Genomic DNA, 9,660 nt, shown 5'->3' with positions numbered 1-9,660 from the left:
TCTTTCCCTCAAACCTGCGCCTCTTATGGTATGTTCCATCTTCATGAATGTCACCATTGTCACAAACCTAGGAATCATGCTGGACCTTGTCTCCACCCTCAACCACTTAGCCAACCACTTTCCAGGTCCTGCTTGCTCCATGTCCTAAATAGCTGTTTATTATCACCCCATTCCCCCTTCTCTGTCCCCTGTTCTTAGTTGAAACTTTCATTTCCTCACACCAAGATTTTATCTCACTCTGTATTATTAACATAGACTAAGTTATGGTAATAGATCCAAATACACAATGACTCAACGTTACAAATGTTTATTTCTGGCTCACAGCACAGTCCGAGAGTGTGTTTCAAGATAGTAAGGAGGCCTGTAATGATGGCAGCAGCAGTATCTTCATGACTTGGTTTCCAAGGTCTCAACCGAGCCCACCACTAAAAAGAAAAGCATAAAACCCAGTATATGTGAGGTTTTAATGGCCTGACCAAGAGGTAGCACAATTCACTTTTGCACACATTCCACAGAATAAGGACACACAGCCACACTAAGTGCAAAAGAGACTGAGAGATGTGGTCCGGCTGTGTAGCCAGACAGCAGAAGCACATTTTGGAAAACAACTCTTCTTCTTTGTCAGATATCTTTTATTTTTTCATCCTCCACATCGCTACCAGGGCGCTCCGACATGGAACTTAGATAATATTTGTTGAGTGGGGGAGTGAGGTGGTGAGTGAGCAAGAAGCTATTAAGAAGCTGTGAAGATTCTCCTCAAAATTCTCCAATGGCTCTCCATCCACTATAGGGTAAAAATTGTAACTTATCATTGCACCGAGGCCCCTACTGCTCTGCTTCTGATTATCTTCCAGCCTCATCTCACATCACTCATTCCTTCTCGCGCTTGTATTCAACCAGATTGGACCATTTACCATTGCCCAAATTAGCCATGTTCTCACATATGATATGTATACGTTTATTCTCCCTTTTCCACCCACAAATCTCCCACTCATCCCTCACGCCTCAATTCAAGAGTCATTTCCTCTTGGAAGCCTTCACCAGTACCCTACCTCCCCTTCTGCGCCAGGCAGAATGAGAGGCTAGCTCCCGCTTTAGCTCTTTAGTTCCTTGCACTGACCTCTACTGTGTGCTTGCACAACCTGCCTCTCCTCTAGGTAGTGAGTTAGCTAATGGGGAAAGCAGTGTGTCTGCTACCCATTCTCTTCCTATTAGTGATGGGGCAGCAACCATTTAGGCAGGTTTAACTTTCTCCATTTCAAATTCCACCAGCTTGTAGAAGTATAGCCAAAAATAAAAAGCAACATATAGAGAAAACATCAGAAAGGTAAATACAAAGTTTCCTCTACCTTTTAGGTAAATGGCACCACTATCATCACCCACAATTACCCAAGCCATGTGCGTATGTCTGTATATATGTATGTACGCATATATAATCCAAGGGGGATTGGCTGATCTCCCCTCATCATTTACATTTAAATCACCAAATCCTATACAGGCTACATCCTTAATATCACCAAGTTCCCTTCCTCTCTGTGTGCTCCACCCTGGCAAGTTCAACCCTTCTCCCCAAGCTGTCCTCCTCCTAAAGGAACTTCCTCTCGTCCCTCTCTCACTCTACACCACCTTTTCACGCTGGTGCAGATCTGGGCAGGAACTTTCAATGACACTCTCGCCAGTCCCAGCTGATGCTAACTAACTCTTGGTCCTAAGCACAATGAGGTCCTGGTCAGATCTCAGACTCTTTCCAGCCTCAACCCCTGCACTGATGCATCAATTCCCAGTGCACTGATGCTCTAACTCCGCAGAGCTGTCGTCAGTCCTCGACTCTAACATACGTTTTTACCCGTCCAAGTCTTTTCACCTCTCTTTCCAAGTGCCCTTCCTCCCCTTCCACCGCCCCCCCCCCACAACCCGGCCTTTTCCTACCATAAACTATTCATCATGAAGTGGCTCAAATAATATCATTTTTTGAAGCCCTCCCGACCACACAGAGGTTCGTACAACCTGTTCCCGTAGGATTTGCTTTCGAGAGCTACGTCAGCACTGATCTCATTGTAACCATTGTTTATGCATCTCTCTCCCAGTGCAACAGTGACCTCACTTGTCCCCTGCTCCACTCTATGCTGCAGAGAACTGCTTTCTCCAGGTTCCCTTTCCTCTAGGTCTGGATTGGTTTGGCCAATGGAAGACACGTGTGAAAGATTAGGAAGCTAGAAGCTGGGGGGAGCCAGAATATTCCTCTCTCCTCCTCCTTAGCTTTCTGTGATGTTCCTGGAAATGTCTCTAGCTGCTCCCCGCAAGACCCACTCCCACCAGTCAGGCCCCACCATGGTTCTTGCCATGGTTCTAGCCCCCTCCACACAGTCCTTCTGGGCTCTGGCAACACTGCTCTCCCCGACCACACCCCTCTACACCCCTCCACACCCATCCCTCCCATCCCCCCACCCCTGTGCCCCTGCCCTAGGGCAGTAGCAGTTTCCTGCTCTTACTATTCCTTCACCATCCCCTTTGCCATCCTAGTTTTCCCCTGATCAGGTAATCAATTCCATCTAATTTAAAATGTAGAGTGAGTCTGTTTTACTGAGTGGCTCTGACTCATATATACCACCTCTAAATCAAGGTCCTCCAAGCAGGAACCATGTATGCAACCACTGTTTAATACATGTTCATTTAAAGAATGAGCAGAGGGAATTCCCTGGAGGTCCAGTGGTTAGGATTCCGTGCTTTCACTGCCCAGGGCCCGGGTTCAATCCCTGGTTGGGGAACTAAGATCCCACAGGTGACGCAGCGTGACCAAAGTGGGGAAGAAAATGAGTAGAGCCCTATTAAGCTATGTCTTAAGTTAAGCAATAGTTATACATCTATAATTCAATATAGTAGAGAAAAAGAAGGAACCATATCCCTAGACATTTCAATCAGGCCAAGAAAGAAGGGCCCTATGCAGGGCCCTCCAGGAACGAGAACTGACCCTGACCCCGGCCTTCTTCACTAAGATCAACCAGTATCCCATTAAAAAGTTTCAGCCACAAAGTGTGGCATTCTTTCCTTGTGGTTCACATTACCCAGAAGCCTCTGGTTTCCTGGAATTTGTGTTGAGTAGCAGCTGTCAAAGATGATAATATTTGCCAACAATCCCTGCGGCACTACTTTACATTTTTCTGAAACAAAAAGGGGATTATTTTGTCCATATTTCTCATTTCTACAGGCTTTTGCATATATTGGTTCTTCCTCCTCTGGCATTAAATAGCAACATATTCCCATTAAATCATGAAAGTTACATTATTGTCTTTTAAACACCAGTCGTCAATCAAGGTTGACAAACAAGCTCTCTGACATTCTCATGAACATCTTACTCAGCCTGTGAGTACAAATGTCTCACTGATTTTGAGAAACACTCATCGCAGGCAGGCAGGCAGAAATAAATACTTGAGAATTTGATTTTTACCAACTTCCCATAATCACCTGTTCAATTCTATATGCCTGCATTGTTATCCCAAACAGTAATCTTTGAAACTCTCTAAATTATGCTGTGATCATTGTTGATCTAATCAAATCAAAATACTTACTGCTGACTTGTTATCTTTTCTCTCTGGCCTTTTTTCGTCCTTTTTTGTATCCCAGGAGTGTGCGTTATAATGCTTCCTCCTACCCAGGGATTAGTATATCCAGATTCTAGCTTTCATGTAACATTTCCAAATGCCAGCAACTCCTCTATGAAATTTCCATGGTTCTATCCTGCCCAGCATAATCTTTCTGTCCTCAATGTAGTCCCTTTTCTAATACCTGATACTGCATTTGTAGACATTTCTTTATATGTCTTAACTTCCTACTGCACTGCAAGGTCCTTAAGAAAAAAATACACATGCTCTTACTATGTTATCTTTACAGGGTCTATCAGAGTATTGGGTTTATAAAAGATTTTCATTAAGCATTTGTTGAAGGAATACATTTTTCCTGGATGTAAATGGCTACCCTAGGTAAACTGTTGCTTTAAATGTTTTAGTGAATAATTGAGATGGATTTGCAGCTAGGTTTTTATAATTATTTGTACAGTATTTGATGTATACAAATGTAATCTAAGTTCCACTGTTCTTTAGCTCAGGGATTCTTCTTTGCTTAGAAGACTCTAAGTCGTGACTGGAATGTAAGCTTCTTGAGGACAGAGATGATGTCTCTATTGTTTCCCTCTGTGTCCCTGGGTCTGGTATGTAGTAAGTACTCAATGCATAAATGCCAACTTAAGCCTTCAAGATGCGGCTCAATTTCTTTCAAACGCTTTTCTAACCAACTCTAGATTCATTTATGCCTGATGCTACACGTATATGTGTATATGTACATATATTCATACATACAGACACATGTACATATGTATACATATATGCATATATCCTTTCTTTAGGTAACTCAATATAACAGTTATCCAAAGAAAGCATTATTATCCCCTTTTTATAAATGAGAAAACAGGGTGAGAGACCTTTAAATCTGGTAACAAATGGTTGAGTGGCAGATCTTGAATTCCAGTTCAAGTAGGCCTAATTCCACATGGTTCTTTTTACTACACCGCAGTGTCTCTTGTCATTTCATGAAGCTTGAAATTTTTTTCACTTTCCAAAATCAACAACATAGTAATATAATCCCTCCAGGATTAGCATTAATTTTAATACCTATATTCCTTTGAGAGCTATTTCTCTTTCTGTTTTTTACTTTGTGGTACATTCTGCTTAGGAAAGTGTTCTCCTATGGTAAGAGCTTTCATTCTAATGTTGTACTGCCTTGGCTTCCTTTTCCATATATGAAGTCATAATGTCTTTTTCTTGGACTTCTCTCAATTCTTGTAGTTTAATAAAACTTCCCAAAACACACTAAAGTTTTCCCCCACTCTGGTCATACTTCCTCCTTCCTACTGATCACCTCTTTCTTATTATGGTCCATCTCTTTTCTAATAATATGTATTTCACTTTACCATAAATTGGCTAGCTCTCCCCTTCACTTTTTCTTTTTTTGCGGTTTTTATTTTTATTTTTTTGCGGTACGCAGGCCTCTCACTGTTGTGGCCTCTCCCGTTGCGGAGCACAGGCTCCAGACGCGCAGGCTCAGTGGCCATGGCTCACGGGCCTAGCCGCTCCGCGGCATGTGGGATCTTCCCGGACCGGGGCACGAACCTGTGTCCCCTGCATCGGCAGGCGGACTCTCAACCACTGAGCCACCAGGGAAGCCCCTCCCCTTCACTTTTTTAATTATACAAGCAATACATCTTCATTGTAGAAATGCTAGAAAATACCTATAAATAAAAGGAAAATATTAATAACTAGAAATCCCACTACCCAGAGAAAAACATTATTACTACAACAGTCTTCATCTTGCTTTCTTTTTATCTATTTAAATATATTTGTATAAATATACATATACAGATTTTAAAAATAAAATTATATTATAGACGAATCATTTTTCATTAAAAATTTCTCATTTAGTGTTCCATGGACATTAAAAATAAGAGGTTTTTTTGCAAGAAATAAGACTTTTTATATATTTAACTAAATATTATTAATTTATGTTATTCAGTTTTTTATAATCATATATACTTCTGTTTCTTTGGTTAGGTAAAGATTCAGAGGAATATGCTAATGTTTCCCTGCACTATTGTTCCGATCCTTTTCTTCATGCATTACAAATAGATTTAGCATTATATATTTTGTCATTATGTTGTTCAATGCATATAATTTTACTACGGTTAAGTATTTATTGAGGTTTATAAGTGCCAACAATAAAACAATAATCCACTTTGTCCTACTTGTTGATTTTTATAAGAATATGAAAACATTCTATGTAATTGGGAGCCCTGCTTTATTTATTTATGTTTTTGTATTTGTGTGGCATATTTTTGCCAATTCTTACATTTTTAATCCAACATTTATAACAGTTCCTGGCACACGGTAGGCATTCAGTAATTTGATCACATGATTGAATCAATAAATGCTGATTAACCTTTGTTACCTCCTCTTAGATGTCTTGTAAATAGCATCTTATTTGATTTTGTTTTTTGATCCAACTTAATACTTTTTACCTTAATTGGTGATTTCATCCCATTTATATTTACTTTTAGGTTGTATACATTTGGATCTATTTCTGTCATCTTATATGTTTCTAAATGTTTCATTACTGTTTTCTAACTTTTAGCTGACACTCTAATATTTTTTCCTTCAATGGTAATTTGGAATATTTTAGTTCTACTTATGGTTATCTTTTTTTAAAAAAACTGCTTAAATCCATGCTTCTCTTCTATATTCTCAAATGTCTCTGGTCACAAATGAATGGTATCCACTGGTGTCTCCTATAAAAATTACGGACATTGGCATATATACATATGTGTATATATATATATATCTTCTCATCACTTCCCTTCCAGCTGCCATTTAGCCACTTTGGGGGTAGTAAGATCTGGGATTTTTGTCCCAGTATGTTATTATTCATGTTATTTATCTCCCATATCTATTATATTCCTTCTAATAGACTTTGTCCTTTTCTTCTGTGTTCTTAAAGAGCTTCTTACACTTGTCTTTCATTTAACTGATTTGATTCTCTGCAGTATTGATTCTGCTCTTTATTGCTTCTAATGTCATCATAATTTCTCTTATGCTCTTACTTGTTCCCTTACATTTTAGTCTCATATTTCCCTTTTATTCTCATCTTGTTGTCTCACCATATCACCTTTTACAGCTTATTCAAAGGATTCACAATTTCTTTAAGTACCCTGAAAATGCTAAGCAAATACTCCCCAAAATTTAATTGTCCTTCCTAAAGTATGCTTATCCTGTGGTCTTGAAATACTATGGTAATCCTTTAATTTATGTGGTAGAATTTTTTAATATATTTCACTTTTGTTTTGTTTCATTGCTGTTTAGTTACTTTTGAAACCATTCATTTAATTGAAAAATGTATTGGGACTTCCCTGGTGGTTCAGTGGTTAAGAATCTACCTGCCAATGCAGGGGACATGGGTTCAATCCCTGGTCCGGGAAGGTCACACATGCCGCAGAGCAACTAAGCCCATGCGCCACAACCACTGAGACTGCGCTCTAGGGCCTGTGAGCCACAACAACTGAGCCTGCATGCCACAATTACTGAAGCCCGTGCGCCTAGAGCCCATGCTCAGCAACAAGAGAAGCCACTGCAGTGAGAGCCCACACACCACAACGAAGAGTAGCCCCCGCTCGCCGCAACTAGAGAAAGCCCGCGTGCAGCAACGAAGACCTGACACAGCCATAAATAAATAAATAAATAATAAAATAAATGTATTTTAAAAAAGTAAAATGCATTAATGGAAGATCTTCACAGTTCTGGCACTGGAAGGATAATGATGAAAAGAAAAAAATCCTTGCACTAGCTTACAGTTCATCCTCTAGCGTTAAAGACAGACTTTAAGTAAGTAAGAAAATAAATATCCAATATGAATTGGAGCAAGTTATCAAAGAAAAAGAAGTGAGTCTTATGAGAGAAAACCTGGGGGAACCTACCTTAGATTGGGGACCCAAAAGACCTCTTGAGAAGTGACTTTAAGATGGGATTTGGAGGATGGAAATAAGCAATCCATATGAAGAAAGTGTGTAAGAGTGAACAAGGTAAAAGGAACAGCACATGCAAAAGCCCTGAGGCCAGAGACACTCTTGCTCTTCTCTACCCTAACCACTCTGCAGGAGATAAAGTTCAAGAGGTTGGCGAAAACCAGGACATTCCCAGTCCTATACAAGCTTGGGTGTTCCTGGAAATGCTATGAGAAGTTACTAGGATCTTTAAGGAAAAAGAGTGCATGATCTGATGGATATTTTGAATTCACTGTGGCTGCTGTCTGAAGCATGGGGTGGAAAGACAAAAGTAGAAGCAGGGGACCAGTTGGGAGGCTGGGTCAGGAATCCAAATGAGAAATTATAGTCGTCTGGATTATGGTGGAAGGATTCAAACTACATTTTGGAATTAGAATCTTGGACTAAATGGACTGGATTAAATGTGGTGAGGAGGGGGTTGTTAAACAAGAGGAAAAAATTACAAGGCTTTAGGCTTCAGCAACTGGCTGGACAGTGCTGTTATTTACTGAGATGTCAAAGACTAGTGGAGGTTTAAGGCTGAAAATCAAGAGTTTGGGACATGTTAAATTTGTGACGCATTTGAAAAATAGACAAGCTTGAGACTCTAAGGAGAGATCTTGGATGGAAATATAAATTTGGAAGTTAGGCTACAGTGGTAATTAATATCACATGAATGGATTACAGCACGTTGGTTAAAGTATGGAGAGAGATGAGTAGGTAGCTGTGCACCACAGCCTGAGGGAAATTTTGATGTATCATATAGAAGAAAGAGGTGAGAGCAGAACCTGAGGACTGTGAAGTCACAGAAGCCAGGAAAGGAAGTTGTTTCAAGAAGAAAGAGTGGTTGACCTCCATTTAAAATTGCAAAGTAAAGATACTTCTGCACACCTTTCCTCGCAGAACCTTCCTCCAAACAGCAAGGAGAATGAGAACAGAAACACAAATTCAACTTTAATGAATCCTGGAGACATCTGCAAAACATAAACATGGAAAGAATGGAACAGATATGGATGAATAGTAACCACCTATCAGAACAGTAGCAAGTGAAACTTAAATGCCTATGGTGAAAGATACCTACAAGAAGAAAGTCAGTTTATTCTGTCCAACCCCCCAAAAAGTGCAGGAAGCAGAGTTGTCCAGTGTTGTAGAAAGAGGGGTAATACTGAAAACAGAGCTTTGGGATTTTGGATCTCTTGCTCCTCGATATGAATGGACAACCAAGCAATATCTGGAAAGACATTTTTATTAATGTGAACAAGGATATCCAAACAAACAAAAAGGAACTTGAAGAAGAAAAAAACAATGCAAAGAGAAGATGAAACTTGAAATTTTTAAAAATGTAATCGCTTCCCTCAGAATGATGAGAATATGTTGTGTCTATAAATCAACAACAGGAAGCCACACAGAAGAAAAATTCAGAGAACAAGAAAGAGATTCTGGAAATGAAAATGTAACTTAAATTCTTTTTTAAAAATCAATAGAAGGGCTGGGAAGATAAAGTCAAGAAAATCCACCAGAAAGTGGAACAAGGAGAGAAAAGATGTTTAAATATTAAAGTATCAATCCAGGAGTTCACATATGACTAAGAGGAGTCCCAGAAAGGAAGAAAAGAAAACAGTGGGAGGGAAATTATCACACACACACACACACACACACACACACACACACAATTTTCAGGAGTTAAAGGACAGGAAACTATAAATTAAAAGAGTCTACTATTACACAAAATGAATTTTTTAAAATCCCTAGGGCACATTATAAAATGTTAGAACACCAAAAATAAAAAGAAGATTCTAAAAGCTTCCAGAGAGAAAAAAAAAGGGTCCCACAAAAGAAACAAATCCAAATGCTATTGAACTTTATGTCAGAGGTGGCACAGTAGTGTAAAAGTTGGGAACCTGGCTGCCTGGGTTTGAATCCTGACTCTGCTCCCTACTAGTGATGTAACCTTGCACAGTTAATTAATATTTCTGTGTCTCAGTTTCCTCATCTGAAAAATGGCATTAATAATGGTATTTACCTCATAGGATTATTATGAGGACTAGATGACTTAATATTTGTAAAGTGCTCAGAAT

The sequence above is a fragment of the Lipotes vexillifer genome, unplaced genomic scaffold (assembly GCF_000442215.2).
Source record: "Lipotes vexillifer unplaced genomic scaffold, Lipotes_vexillifer_v1.1 scaffold690, whole genome shotgun sequence".
NCBI classification, from domain to species: domain Eukaryota; kingdom Metazoa; phylum Chordata; class Mammalia; order Artiodactyla; family Lipotidae; genus Lipotes; species Lipotes vexillifer.
This window is presented reverse-complemented; position numbering follows the sequence as displayed.